At 36.1% G+C, this 12266-nt stretch overlaps 1 protein-coding gene across 4 annotated transcripts in view; it reads right to left on the bottom strand.

Annotated features, from left to right (window-relative positions):
- ATF7IP2 (activating transcription factor 7 interacting protein 2) overlaps positions 1 to 10101 on the bottom strand; it is a 59944-nt gene extending 49843 nt beyond the window's left edge. For all 4 annotated transcript variants that reach the window (XR_009497626.1, XM_059897312.1, XM_059897313.1 and 1 more), the window contains exon 1: positions 10027 to 10101. The gene's annotated coding sequence lies outside the window, so the exon portion shown is untranslated. The remainder of the gene's footprint in view (positions 1 to 10026) is intronic.
- Positions 10102 to 12266: the final 2165 nt, after the last annotated feature.

Genomic DNA, 12266 nt, shown 5'->3' with positions numbered 1-12266 from the left:
CAATGTACATACCTTAATTTGAGAATAATTTATTGTCCAAAAAATGCCAAAACAAGTCCAATAGGAACGTCAAAGACCACTGATCACAGATCACCATAGCAATATAATAATGAAAAGGTTTGAAATATTGTAAGAATTACCAAAATGTGACAGAGACACAAATGAGCAAAGGCTGTTAGATAAATGCTGCCCACAGACTTGCTCAACACAGGGCTGCCACAACCCTTCAATCTGTAAAAAACACACTATCTGCGAAGCACAATAAAGAGAAGCGCAATGAAACAAGGTATGCCTGTAATTGTTTGAAAGCATCCTATTAATTTTAAACTTTAAAAACATAATCTAATCTGTCCCTTTTATTCTATTTTATCTGGTGATGTAACTCATGCTGAATATACTGTTGTCCATCCCACCAACTTTTTTTAGATGTCTCTTGTAAAACCTATTGAAAATATTTTAAACTAATGAATGTCTTTTAATAAGAGAATTTAATCCAATTACATTTATTGTAAACAACTCATTAAAGCTTTAGTTTACATTTGGTTTTATGCCCCCTGATTTTTATAACTTGTTGTTATGTTTTACATTTTGTTATTATGTTTATCTCCATGTCATTTTAGTATGAAAATGTCCTATTTTTTAAGGTCTACAAAAGCTTTACAATTCCGTGGAGCCTAGTATATTTAAACATTCCCTAAAAGCATTTTTCAGCCAACATTTCATTAACAACTGAGGTCAAGAGATTTATTTTCACTGAATTTAGAATTTTATATCCCAGGTTTTACTTTACTCTTACATTATATTTACACACACACACACACACACACACACACACACACACACACACACAGTTGATCCTTGAACAACACAGGGGTTGGGGTTCAACTCTTCGTGCAGTTGAAAAGCCACGTATAACTTACAGTTGGCCTTCCACATATGTGGTTATGATGCTTTCATATCCACAGTTCTCCATCAGCAGATTCAACAACTGCAGATCATGTAGTACTATAGTATTTACTATTGAAAAATACCCACATAAGTGAATCTGCATAGTTCAAACTCATGTTGTTCAAGGGTAAACTGTACTTTCAAGAATAACTTTGGATATTCACATCTTGCTAAAGGACCAGATTTCGCTATTATCAATAATGCTATGAACATTCACGTATAAATTTTTGTGTGAACAGGTTTTCATTTCTCTTGGGTATATATGCCCAAGGATGGAATTACTGATCATACAGTAACTCTACATTTAATGTTCTAAGAAACAGACTGTTTTCCAAAGGGTCTGGACCAATTTACATTCACACCAGGAAAGTATGAGGGATCCAATTTTAGCACCTCTTCAACCATCAATACTCATTATCATCTGTCTGTTTTAGTATTGCATCTTGGTGTGAGTGATGACTTCACTGTCATTTTAATTTGCACTGCCCTTATGGCTAATGATGATGAGCATCATTTCATGAGCTTATTGGCCACTGGTATATTGTTTTTGGAGAAATGACTATTCAGCTCATCTGTCCACTTCAAAATTGGGTTATCTGACTTTTCATGGTTGACCTGTAAGAGATCTTCATATATTCCAGATCTAAGTCCCTATAGACATGATTTCCAAACTTTTCCTCACATTTTGTAGGTGTCTTTTCAATTTCTTGATGGTATACTCTGAGAAACTAAAGTTTTAAATTTTGATAACGCCCAATTTACTTTTTCATTTGTTGCTTGTGCTTTTGGTGTCATATCTAAAAAAAAAAAATCACAGCCTAATCCAAGGTCATGAAGATTTATCTCTGTTTAAAAATTTTAACATTTTACCTCTTGGATACATTTGGAGTTAATTTTTATGTGTGTTAATAATAAAGTGAGGGAGAAGGTCCACATTTATTCTTTTGCATGTGGACACAGAGCTGCTCCAGCACCTTTTGAAAAGGCCATTCCTTCTCCCCCATTGAATTGTTTTGTTTCTCTCATCAAAAACCAATTGCCTACATAAATGTGAAGGTTTATTTCTGGATTCTCAATTTTATCCCACTGATACATAGGTATGTCCTTATGCGAGTACCACACTGTCTTGATTACTATAGCTTTCTAAGTTTTGAATTCAGGATGTGTGAGTGCTCAATGTTCAAGACTGTTTTGGCTAGTCTGAGTTCTCAGAATATCTATATGAATTTTAGGACCAGATTAACAATTTCTGCAAAGAAGCCAGCTGGGACTTTAATAGGGATTGTGTTGAATCTTTAGATCAACTTAGGGAGCAATTACCTTCATTCTATCTAGTGTTCTGATCCATGAACATGGGATGTCTTTCCATTTATTTAGATATTTAATTTCTTTCAATAATGTTTACTTTTCAGAGTTAAAGTTTTACACTTCTTTTTGATACTATTGTTAATGAAACTTCAAATTTTTTCACTGCAAGTACATGGAAATACAATAGAATTTTGTATATTTATCTTGTATCCTGCAACTATATTGATCTTGTTCTCATCTCAGAATAGTTTTTTGCAGATTCTTTAGGATTTCCTCCACACAAAATCATGTCATTTGTCAATAGCTTTATTTCTTCCTTTCCAATCTATTCCATTTTCTTGCCTAATTGTCCTAACTACAACCTCCTGTACAATGTAGACTAGAAGTGGCAAGAGTGGACATCCTTGTCTTGCTCCCTATTTAGGAGGAAAACCTTCAGTCTTTAATCATTATGCATGATGTTAACTGTGGATTTTTCACAGGTGCCTTTTATCAGATTAAGAAATTTCCCAACTAACCCTACTTCTTTGATTTTTTTTTTTTTTTTTTTTACCATGAAGGAACCTTGGATTTTTGTCAGAATATGCCTTTTCAGCATTAACATGACCATATGGCTTTGTTCTCTATTCTATTGATATGGTACATTCATTAATATATTTTTGGATGTGAAACCAACCTTGCATTCCTGGGATAAACCCTACATGGTCATGACATTGCTGGATTCAACTTGCTAGTATTTTGTTGACAATTTTTGCACCTATATTCATAAGAGATATTGTTCTATCATTTCCTTACAGTGTCTTTGATTTTGTTACCAGGATAATACTGGCCTCACAGAATGATCAGGGCAGTGTGCCTTCCTCTTCTATTTCTCTGAAGAATTTGTAAGAAATTGGTATTTTTACACGTTTGGTAGAATTCAACAATAAAAACCATCTGAGTTTTTCTTTGTGTTCTAATTCAATCTCTTTACTTGCTTTCAGATTTTCTATTTCTTCCTGAGTCCGTTTTGTTCATTTTGGTCTTGTTAAGAATTTGTCTAGTTCATCTACAAAACTGATCGGTATATAAGTGAATCGATCTATAGGATCTCTTATTATCTTTTTAACTTCTGCAAGATCAGTAGTAATGCACCCTTTCATTCCAAATTTCAGTAATTTGAGACTTTTTCATGGTCACTCTAGGTAAAGGTTTGTCAATTTTGTTGATCTTTTTGAAAAACAATTTTGATTTTATTTATTTTATCTTTTTCTTTCTTGATTTTTTTTTTTTTTAATTATTTATTTATTTATTTATTTTAGTTGTGTTGGGTCTTCGTTTCTGTGCAAGGGCTTTCTCTAGTTGTGGCAAGCGGGGGCCACTCTTCATCGCGATGCGCGGGTCTCTCACCATCGCGGCCTCTCTTGTTGCGGAGCACAGGCTCCAGACGCGCAGGCTCAGCAGTTGTGGCTCACGGGCCCACTTGCTCCGTGTCATGTGGGATCTTCCCAGACCAGGGCTCGAGCCCGCGTCCCCTGCATTGGCAGGCAGACTCTCAACCACTGCGCCACCAGGGAAGCCCCTTCTTTCTTGATTTTATTAATCATTTCCACTCTAATTCTTATTATTTCCTTCATTCTGCATAGGTTTCCTCTTTCTGCATTAAGATTAAAAGTCAGTTTATTGATTTGAAGTCTTCTTTTTAAATATAGGCATTTATCACTACAAATTTCCTAAGAAAAGCTTTAACTGCACCCAAAATGTTTTGTATGTTACGTCTTCATTTCCATTAATGTTAAAGTATTTTCTAACTTCCCTCATGATTTCTTCTTTGACTTCTTCGTCATTTAGGAGTGTGTTGTTTAATTTCCACATAGCTGTGAATTTCTCAAATTTCTTCTTCTTAGGTTCTAATTTCATTCCACTGTGGTCAGAGAATGTAGTTTGTTGTGGTTTCAGTCCTTTAAAATGTGTTGAGGTTTGTTTTATGGCCTAGCATAATGTCTATTTTGGAAATTCTTCTATGTACATTTAAGAAGAATATAATCTGCTTTTGTTTGGTTGAGTGTTCAAAAGATGTTTCTTAGGTCTAGTTGATTTACAGTGTTATTCAAGTCTTTTCTAATTGATCTTTCACCTAGTTTTCTGTTATGAAAGTGTTGTATTGAAGTCTCCCAACTATTATTGTTGAAATTTTCTATTTCTCTGTTCAATTCTTGTCAATATTTGCTTCATATATTTTGGTGCTAGTTAGTGACATGTTTGTAATTGTTATAACTTCCTAAGGGACTGCACCTTTTATTTAAAAATGTCCTTCTTTACCTCTAATATTTAAAGTCTATTTTGTCTAAAATTAGTAGAGCCACTCTAGTTTTCTTATGGTTGCTATTCACATGATTTTTTCTATGCTTTTACTTTCAACATAATTGTATCTTTCAATCTACGTGTGTCTCCTACAGACAGCATATAGCTGGATGCTATTTTTCCTCTGGTCTGACAATCTGGTATTTGACTGGATTGTTTAATCCATTCACACTTGACATTAATATTGATATAGTTGGATTTCTGGCTACCATTTTAGTTTGTTTTATATGTTTCATGTCTTTTGTTCCTCTATTCCATTACTGACATAGGTATTCATTTTTTAATACTTTCTATGTGGTATCACTTTAAAATTTCATTTTTCTGCCTAGTATCATATAGAAATACAATCAGTGCTTTTTTATTGATCATATCTCCAACTAATTCATTAAATTCACTTATTAAACCAAATAAGTTCCTTTGAACTTTCTACGTAGTGTCATAATTTTCTTGCTAATCCTTATTTATTTTTCTTATTGCACTAGTTAGAACCTCCAGTATGCTATGAATGGGTATACTGTTAGCAGGCATCCTTCACTCATTACCAATCTTGAAAGGGGTGTGGGGTTTTACTAACACAACTAAGTATGATTTTTGCTATACGTTTTACAAATGCTCTATATTAGATTAATAAAATACCCTTCTATTCCCAGATTTTATCATTAATGCATTTTCAATTTTATCCTTTTCATGTATATTTAGATGATAATATAATCTCATTTTTTCAATTAACTTCTATCATATTGGTTGATCTCTTAAAATATTAAACCTAGCTTATTTCTGAAAGAAACTTCAGTCAGTCATAATATGCCCATTTTTTTTGCTTCATGTTTCTGTATTCAACTTGCTAACATTTCGTTTAGGACTTTGTATCAATGTTATGAGAAAGATGAGTCATTCTTTTCCTTTATCAGGTTTTGAAATCAGGGTTATTCTGGCTTCATATAAAAAACTGGAAAGTCTTTTTCCATTCTCTGAAGAGTTTTTGTTTGCAAATAGTATTACTCCTTCCTTAAATGTTAGAAATAATTCATCATTATGCCATCTGGGCTTGGAGTTAACTTAGTGATAAAGGTTTTCAATTATGATTGAATTTTTAAAAATAGATACAGGAATCATTCATATTTTATTTTTGTTTTTTTTTTCACACAAAGTTTCAAAATTTAACAGAATTTCAAGTTCATAAAGTTCTTCATAATATTCTCTAATTACATGTGTAATATATGCAGGATCTGTAGTGATGTCTCTCTTTATTCTTGATATTACTGACGTGTTTTGTTTTTCTTTCTCTTGGTCACTCTTACTAGAAATTTATCCATTTAATCAATACTGTCAAAGCACTGACATTCTGACTTTCCTGACTCTCTATTGTATGTAGTGTTCTATTTCATCATTTCCTGTTAGTTTTATGATTCAATTTTCTTCAGGCTTGATTTTTGTTCCAGCTTGAGATAAAACTCAAATCTTTAACTTTCAGTCCCTTTTTTGTTTTTTTGCATTTAAAGCTACAAAATTTCCTCTAAGTCCTGTCTTTGTCAAGTCTCACAAATTCTGATAAGCCCTCTTGATTATTACTTGGTTCAAAATACTTTTCTAATTTCCATTGTAATTCCTTCTATAATCTGTGCATTATTTAGAAATACATTTATTTCCAGGCAATTGCAGATTTCCAAGTTGCAGTTTTGTTGTTGAAGGTTAGCTTAATTTAATTCCACTGTAATCAGAGAATATCCTCTGAATAATTTCCATCCTGTATTATCTGTTGAGGCTAGTTTCACAGCCAATTTTTTCAAAAGCTCCGTGTGTATTTGAGCAAAACCTGTATTCCAACACTGTTGGGTACAGTGTTATTCTATGTCGACGCCAACTAGTTCAAATTTCTTAGCTGTTTATAATCTTCCAGCTATTAAAACAGGAGTGTGTTCAGAGTGATCCACTATGATTCCACAACTTGTCTATTTCTTTTAACTGAATCACTGTCTCTCCCCCCTTACAGTATATAGTTTGAAGCCATGGGTACATACTGACTGAGTTTATTTTCTCTATTCCTGGTGGTGGACTGGTTTTTCTCATTACAAAATATCTCTATCTCTAGTGATGCTTGTTGCTGAGATATTACCTTAATACATTATAAATATCAATACTAAATAAAGCACAATTCCTGTTATATTTTACATTTACACCAAAACAAACCTAAGCTAGGTTGTATAACTTGTTCAAAAAAACACAGTTCAGAGCCAGTATTTAAACCCAGGATCTTAAGACTCAAAGAAATCTCATATCACAAGTACAAATCAGATATTATGAAGTAACAAGGTTACCTTTAAGGGATATATAGTGGTCAACAAAAGGACAAAACATGACCAACTTATGCCAGGTGACAATCTTATAATGAGCACGAACTAATCCTTACTACTCTAAGTGTGGTCCATGGACCAGCAGCATTAGCATCTTCTAAGTGCTAGTAGAATTTTGCTTTCACTTAAAAAAATTTTATCGATGTAATGGTATAAAATTAAGCAGCATAAAATGCTCACAGTGAAATAAAGTAGTTGCTTGTCAACACTCAATGCCTAGTAACAATCATTTTTAACTTTTTAAAAAAATCTCAGTACTTTAAAATACATTCACAGTAGTATTTCTTGAATTACAAATTTTAGCCACTATCAAGGTCCTATACATACAGATGAGGATTTAGCTCTTTTCTATACCCTATACACCTTTTCATCACGTTTGTAATTAAATCAATACTTGAGTTGTTACAAGCAAATACATAACCAGAGAATCACGACTGCATTATCTTTTTTATATTTCCTTTTTCCTGAAGCTATCAAATTTTATCTCCAAATTTCCTATAAACCTATCCTTCACTTTTTTTTCAAATTCATCAGAACGGTCATATACCAACATTTTCCCTTATTCTCCACTCCTTCAAGGTCACGTTTAAAGATCATCTCTTCAGAGAAAGCCTTCCCCCAAGAGAACTACTTCCTTATCTGAATTTCCCATTAGAAATTTATATTTTAGTCATGATATTTGTGGGCAGAGACTTGTCTTACTTTTATATCCTCAGTGAGATGCTTTTCATGTAGAAGTTTTATTAAATGCTGCTTAAATGAATACTCAACTTATAAAAATGAACCTCTGGAAAGCCACCCAGGGTTATTTTTTCCTTAATAAAGAGTACCAGAACAGGCCTCAGCAATTTTTGCCATAGCTTTAACATAAGCTATTTCATATCAGCAGCACTATACACAGTAGAACCTCAAAGGTATACTAATGATACCACATTTAGTAGATATAGTGCCTCTAATATAATTAATGGTTAAATTTAATAAGATCTGTATACAAATGCCCCTTATATCCCTAGAAATTTAATCAGAAGTTCAAAACTTCACATTATATCCAGTTATCTCCCCTACCCAAACAGTTATGTTTACTTCCCTCTAGATATTGCCTGACTACAATCTTTCTGTCCTACTTAGATTGGTAAAGATAAAAAAGGGATACGACATTACCTGAGTCTATAGTAATGCATTTTAAAGGTATGGGTCAAGGTTTAATTAAGCCTCAGAGAACAGAATAAGTATTTAAACAATGTAAGGATATGAGACAAAGTATGATAGAAGAATATGTTTCTTTGTATTTGAATATAATCTCACTCAACTTAATGAGAACTAGTACTCTTGTGCATTTAAAATCATAGTTTATTTTTATTTTTAACAAGTATCCAATATATTATTTAAAATTTGATTATATCAAATGAAATACATCTGTACACACCCACTATAAGAGAACTACATGATTTGCACAGGCAAAGATGCAGGGATCATGCAATATTTTCATACCAGAATTCAAGATATTAAGTAGCAAGGAAATACAGTAGAACTGAAGGTTGAGGTGAAGTACAAGCGTCAATAAGATAAACAGCTGAAAATTCAAGATGCACCTAGATACACCAGTTCTTAAAAGACGCAAATCATTTCTATTAAGACACTGTTCATGCATTTCTGTTGAGGCAGAAGTCAATCTTAGGATGTAGTCTGTACAAATCTGCAGATAAGACTGAGAGTTAAGTAGATTAATTTGATTAGGGTCAGACTCAACATTTCCAAAAATGTATTGAAGGATGAACAAACTAAGAAGACATACTTCACATGAGCTGAACTCAGTGTAATCAGTCCTTCAGCCGGACGCTTCATTTTGTATTTTCAATAGCTTTCCTGTGATATAAATTATTTTTATCTTGAATGTTCTTCCCCATTTGTTTTGCAAATAGTTATGTCGCCAGTCATTTACTGGCTACAATATATGACAAAATCATAATTAAAAGAGTATTAAATTCCAATCTAGCGTGACAGCCCGTTTAAGCGGGTTTCACATAATTCTTCTATTTTTTAACATTTTATTCCTAATGAATTACTCAGTACGATCATCTTTTTCTAGGTCTTGACCATCTATGAGTCTTCAGAGCAGTAAATACCGGCTCGTCACAAAGCAAGCAACATGTGCTGGCTTACAATGTTGGAAACTTCATCTTCAACACAGTATCACGGAAAGGTGGAAGTCAGTTTTCCAAGCACAGCAAGGTTGTAATCAGAGAGACAAAGCAAAATAATTGCTTCCTCTGTACAGGACACATTCTTGAACTTGCCAAAATTGAAAGTAGGTGGGGGAAGGGCGACAAGCAGGAAATGGTTTTTTTTTTAACTTCCTCAAAAATAAACTGTGTTAAAGAACCACGCCTGCCGGTACACGGCTTTCATCCTTCAATCAGAGCATCCCTACACCGGTGAGCTCCACAGGTGTACATTACACGTTTGTGCTCCAGGCGCTTTCCTTTAAAAAGGCATGTGGTCATAAAGGCTCGGAATTTTCTATTTTCCCTGATGTTCTAGTGCCTTCTGCATAAAATGTACATCAAGGAAAGCGCCCCACCGCCTGATGAAGATCACTTAACTGTTCTGGCACCTGGTTTCCTCAGACAAATTATAACTGAAACTCCTGGAAATTTGGCGACGGAATCCCAAAGTTGAGGGGAGGACTACATATTCTCCGTTAGTTTGTAAAAGCAGTACGGTCGGGCCCCACACTTCCACTTACTTACTCGGCGAGTACCAAACCCTGAGGCAACGTCCCTCCGCGGCCCCGACTCGCCCGCGCCGCCGCCCACCACTCCCGCTTCGCCCGCCGCCCGCTCGGACAGCGGGCGGAGACACGTCCTTTCGCCCTTCGCCGTTGTCTTGCCGGCCGGGTCAGAGCCCCAACGACTCCGCGGACACCTTTGAATCAACCCCGCCGCAACCGTCCGGCTCGCGCAGCGCTCCGAGGCCTCCGGGGGCCGGCCCTCAGAGAGGCGCGCGGCGCGCGAGAAACCTCCGTCCCGGCCAACCGTCGCTCGCGCGGGGTTCTCGCCCGGCCCCAACGTACCTAGAGCGGCGCCGCGCCGGCCGCTTCGCTCTCCACAACCTTTGAGGACGCTGCCGCCGATCACAATAGCGCTTCCGCGCGTACCAGCTGAGGTAAGTATCCCTTGCGCCCAGCCCCGATGGACTTCCGGCCAATGGCAGCGCGCACTTGCGGCAGCCCAGCCAATCAGAGACGACCGGGTGGAGGGGGAGGGGAGAACGCGGCGGGGAAGTGGAAGTCCGCTGTGGGGTGCGGAAAGTTCGCATTTCCGCGCTACTCTCTGTCAGGCCGTTAGACCTACCCAGCGGGTCACGCGACCAAGCGCCTGAGCTGGGCCTTTCCTTTGACCGCCTGAGTGGGCCTCTCCGTTGAGCGACTGAAAGTTTTCCGAAAATCACTATTAAAAAAACTGTATTTACAAAAACAGGCGGCCCGTCCGCAAGCACTGGCTAGCCAATTTGAATTTTTAAAACACTACAATAAAATATAATTGATCTTGGTTTCGGAGGTTTGTGACAACTCCTTAAATTTTGCGACCCAGGCGAGTGGTCACGGCCCCATTGTGTTCTCTCGAGTTTCCTAAATCGACCCAGGGATCTGCCACGCTAGGCTGCATCAGACTTCATGAGACCTACTCTGCGACCGAATAACCACACTTTTGGTGATTATCCTGCGTTCGTTGAATAGTTAAGTACCCTCACTGTAGCCGGTGCAGGAAATATCACCATCAGCTAGTTTGATTAAGGCCTCCTCACCATGGAGGGTGGAGCTGCCTGCTTGTAACTACTGGCTACTAGAAAAATGAGCCAAGGCCGGACGATCTAGGAGTAGGTCATTAACAGAAAAACATACTCTAACCCAGTCTGTTCCCAAAATATGGTCCAGGGATCCCTGGAGGTCTACAAGGTCACTCTATTTTCATAACAATAGGAAGATGTTATTGTCCTTTTTCATTCTTATAGTCTCAAGAGTTCAATGGAATTTTCCAGAAGCTTCTAGAAAATTGACGTCTTTTGCAACAGATTGAATGCAGAAACAGATGTGAGAATCCAGCTGTTTTACATCAAACACTAGGGAAAATGTAAAATGTTGCCAATCTTTGCACAATTTTTTTGTTTCATAAAAATTTTTTCTCCCAGTTTTACTGAGATATCATTGGCATACAGCACTGTATAAGTTTAAGGTGTACAGCATAATGATTTGACTTACATACATCATGAAATGATTATCACAATAAGTTTAGTGAACATTCATCATATATAAATACGAAGTTAAAGAAGCAGAAAAAAAATTTTGTGTGTAATGAGAAATCTTAGGATTTACACTCTTAACGTTCACATATAACGTACAGCAGTGTTAACTGTGTTTAACGTGTTGTTATGTTACATTCCTAGTACTTATTAATCTTATAACTGGAAGTTTGCACCTTTTGACCGGCTTCATCTGATTTCCACTGCTTCCCTCCGTGCTCAGCGCCGCCCCCCCCCCCACACCTCTCGTAACCACAAATCTGATCTCTTGAGAAAATAACAATTTTGAATATAATTGAAGGGTATGTATAGGGTTGCTGAGAGAGAAGGATGGTATGGGAGGGAGTGTGAGGCAAGTAAATTGGAGCCAGATAAGGAATTTAGACTTAATTCAGTCAATAGTGAGTAAGTAGCCTTTAGAAATATCATGTCTATTTAGGGTGATTGGGTATCTTGTGTGCCATTTTAATAACAATCGATATTTACCGGGCATTATGTCAATTAAGTTCATTACATGCATTTTTTCCCATTTATTTCCACATTTGAAATTGGACAATCTGTATTCAAAATTGTGCTGGGTCACTTATTAGCCATGTAGTCTTGGACAAGTTAGGTCACCTCTCAGAGCCACAATGATCTTGTCTCTAAAATGGGAATAATAACAACAAAGGATTTATTGAGTTCTTAATTGTCCCGGACACTGCACAAAGCACTTATCCATGTTATTTAAATTAATTATCATAACTCAATATATGAAGTACTATGAAGTCTCTCAATTTGCTATTTGATTTTTATATTATTTATTATTATTGACGTATAGTTGATTTACAGTATTAAATGTTACAGGTGTACAACATAGTGATTCACAATCTTTAAAGGTTATACTCCATTTACAGTTCTTATAAAATATTGTCTATATTTGATTTAAAAAAATACATGGGATAGTAGGGAGACACCTCCTTGCATATTTCCAGACTTATAGTAGACACTTGGTACATTGTAGGTATTATT

The sequence above is a fragment of the Balaenoptera ricei genome, chromosome 15, assembly GCF_028023285.1.
Source record: "Balaenoptera ricei isolate mBalRic1 chromosome 15, mBalRic1.hap2, whole genome shotgun sequence".
Lineage (NCBI taxonomy): Eukaryota > Metazoa > Chordata > Mammalia > Artiodactyla > Balaenopteridae > Balaenoptera > Balaenoptera ricei.
This window is presented reverse-complemented; position numbering and strand designations above follow the sequence as displayed.